Here is a 3,979-nt window from a genome sequence, read left to right as displayed (position 1 = left end):
TCCCACAACATATCTATATATGTATGTATGTATGTAAGCACCTATATAAGTGTATATGTTGTGTACGTGCATACATATGTGTGTGTATATATATATATACACACACACACACCCGTACACTGCTCTTCAGAAGTGTGACCTGTATAAGGGGGAGGTCTCACAGAGGTGGTCTTTTAGAGAGGTTTCGTTGTATATGATACTTAGAGCAGCATACAGCAGACCTTTGGGGTCTCTGATTTCCAGGATTTCTGCTCTACTATTGTAATGTGTTACAGATTTATAAATATTATTTGTTCATTCATTCATTCATTCATTCGTTTTCAGCAGCCCTGCAATGACCTTTTTATCAATCAATTGTAAAGAAACAATTGTATAAAAGGAAGTTGTCAGATAATAGAGAATGACACAATAACAAAGCACATGCAGGACTCGTGCTGCTGAGCACTGACCTTGGGGATCTTGGTTTGTCTGCAAAAAGTGTGTTGTTTTTTTTACAGGCGTGTATCTATATGGATGAGCAATATACCTGGAGATCCATGGAGGGATCAAGTCTATAGATATAAACAAACACAATTGTTCTGAAATCTAAGGGATTGGATTTTATCATGTACCTTGCATTTCACAGGAATTGACTGTATATAACCCCAGAGATCCTCTTTATTTACTATCTTTCCTATATCAGACATATTGCACACCATATGTACTGAGCGTGGATAATAATCACAATGAGGTCATACCTATGACGGGGCTGAACACCTCCCTCTTGTTATGTACCCAGTGTAAGGTCATTGCAGGCACCACATGACAACTAGGGGTGGGAATCTGCACAGAATTCACATGATAGTCAAGGATCAATGCATTCTACTACAGATACGCCTCCGGTATTTGGATTTCAGAAATGCTTGGAACCTGCAGCACATTTGCTTCTTTGTAATGGTTCATATTCTGCAATGTCCTCCCGCCTTAGTGATTGGAAAATGCAGCATCCCACTAGGAAATGGTGCATGTAAGGATATTCTGCCATTGATGAAGCGTCTATGTGTTTCTAAGATTCTTGGGCAAACAATTACAATTGATGAAAATGGAAGATGTAATAGAGATAGAGATAAAAAAAAACCATTTCTTGCATTTTATATGGTTCTTGTCCATATTATTGTATAATTACCCCAATCCACCATCTAAGAGACCTGAAACATTAATACAATATTTGGGATTTTTGAACTAAGAAAAATAAATAAAGTATATTTCACAAGGAAGCATGGGGAACATCCAGGAAGAATAAGCCTCTACATTGTTTTTTTTTTGGGGGGGGGAGTGTTGTTCATTAAACGGGTTTTCCGATCCTAAACTACAAGTCTGCAGTCACTTTATGTGATTGCAGACTTGTGAATCCTCACATCGCATGCACCGTGTGATGTGAGGCTTCTCTGGTGCCAGGGCCGGCGGTCATGTTACCACAAATATGCACATTCCTGGCCACATTTCAGGTGGGCACAAGTGTATTGAGCGAGGCTGGAAACAGTCTAGTCTGAATGTGACAGGGAGTATTTGTGTGGCATATTTGTGGTCACATGAGAATGTGCCAGAGAATCCTCACAACATGCAGTGCCCATGATGTGAGGACTTACAAGTCTGCGGAAACATAGAATGACTGCAGACCTGTAGGCCCAGACAAGCCCCCTAACAGATGTCTCATTTGGTTATCTCTGGCCAGTATTCAGCTTCAGGGCTTATAACACTCCTCCTGTTGGAGTCCTTTGCTTAAAGGGAACCTGTCACCAGAAATAACGCTGTTAACTTGCAGCTATGGAGTTAATCTGCAGGTTAATAGCGTTATGATGCTGTCATGTGGCGCCTACACATAGCCAAATGCAGCGGGGGGAAAATTATCTATATTCTCCCTGCTAGCATTCATTATTCAGTCATGGAGGCTGGGGCAGCGCCTTTTCAGTCACCGCTTTGTGTATACAGAGCAGCTGCTGTAACCGTGCTCCAGGCACTGACTGACAGCCGACTGCAATGTAGAGTGTCATGATCTCAATGGCAAGAGATCATAGCATAAGCATATATAGGAACTAGCTCTTGGAAGATGGGAACTGAGCTGACCATGAACTAAACCTAACACACAACTAGCAGTGGCCGGGTAGCATGCCTACGTTGATTCTAGATGCCCAGCACCAGCCGGAGGACTAAATAATGCTAGCAGAGGAAAATATTAGTCCTAGCTCACCTCTAGAGAAATACCCCAAAAGGAGACAGAGGCCCCCCACATGTATTGGCGGTGAATTAAGATGAAACAACAAACGTAGTATGAAAATAGGTTTAGCAAATTTGAGGTCCACTTACTACATAGCAGAAGACAGAAAGGACACTTTCATGGTCAGCTAAAAACCCTAATCAAAACACCATCCAGAAATTACTTTAAAACTCTGGCATTAACTCATAACACCAGAGTGGCAATTCCTGTTCACAAGAGCTTTCCAGACACAGTAACGAAACTACAGCTGTGAACTGGAACAAAAATGCAAAAACAAACATGGACAAGAGTCCAACTTATCTAGTAGTTGTCTAGGAGCAGGAACAAGCACAGAGAGGCTTCTGATAACATTGTTGACCGGCAAGAAACTAACAGAGCAGCAAGGTTATATAGCGACTCCCACATCTTGATGGGAACAGGTGAACAGAGAAGATGAAGACACCAGTTCAATACCACCAGTAGCCACCGGGGGAGCCCAGAATCCAAATTCACAACAGTACCCCCCCCTCAAGGAGGGGGCACCGAACCCTCACCAGAACCACCAGGGCGATCAGGATGGGCCCTATGAAAGGCACGAACCAGATCAGAGGCATGAACATCAGATGCATTCACCCAAGAATTATCCTCCTGGCCGTATCCCTTCCACTTGACCAGATACTGGAGTCTCCGTCTGGAAACACGAGAGTCTAAGATTTTCTCCACAACGTACTCCAACTCACCCTCAACCAACACCGGAGCAGGAGGCTCAACGGAAGGCACAACCGGTACCTCATACCTGCGCAATAATGACCGATGAAAAACGTTATGAATAGAAAAGGATGCAGGGAGGTCCAAACGGAAGGAAACAGGGTTAAGAATCTCCAATATCTTATACGGGCCAATGAACCGAGGCTTAAACTTAGGAGAAGAGACCCTCATAGGGACAAAACGAGAAGACAACCACACCAAATCCCCAACACAAAGCCGAGGACCAACACGACGGTGGCGGTTGGCAAAAAGCTGAGTCTTCTCCTGGGACAACCTCAAATTGTCCACCACCTGCCCCCAGATCTGATGCAATCTCTCCACCACAGCATCCACTCCAGGACAATCCGAAGATTCCACCTGACCAGAGGAAAATCGAGGATGAAACCCCGAATTACAGAAAAACGGGGACACCAAAGTGGCAGAGCTGGCCCGATTATTGAGAGCGAACTCCGCCAATGGCAAAAAAGCAACCCAATCATCCTGGTCAGCAGACACAAAACACCTCAGATATGTCTCCAGGGTCTGATTAATCCGCTCGGTCTGGCCATTCGTCTGAGGATGGAAAGCGGACGAAAAAGATAAATCTATGCCCATCCTAGCACAGAATGCCCGCCAAAATCTAGACACGAATTGGGTCCCTCTGTCAGAAACGATATTCTCAGGAATACCATGCAAACGAACAACATTTTGAAAAAACAGAGGAACCAACTCGGAAGAAGAAGGCAACTTGGGCAGAGGAACCAAATGGACCATCTTAGAGAAACGGTCACACACCACCCAGATGACAGACATCTTCTGAGAAACAGGCAGATCTGAAATAAAATCCATCGAGATGTGCGTCCAAGGCCTCTTAGGAATAGGCAAGGGCAACAACAATCCACTAGCCCGAGAACAACAAGGCTTGGCCCGAGCACAAACGTCACAAGACTGCACAAAGCCTCGCACATCTCGTGACAGGGAAGGCCACCAGAAGGA

Source organism: Ranitomeya variabilis, chromosome 2 (genome assembly GCF_051348905.1).
Source record: "Ranitomeya variabilis isolate aRanVar5 chromosome 2, aRanVar5.hap1, whole genome shotgun sequence".
NCBI lineage: Eukaryota > Metazoa > Chordata > Amphibia > Anura > Dendrobatidae > Ranitomeya > Ranitomeya variabilis.
Note: the sequence above shows the minus strand (reverse complement) of the source record.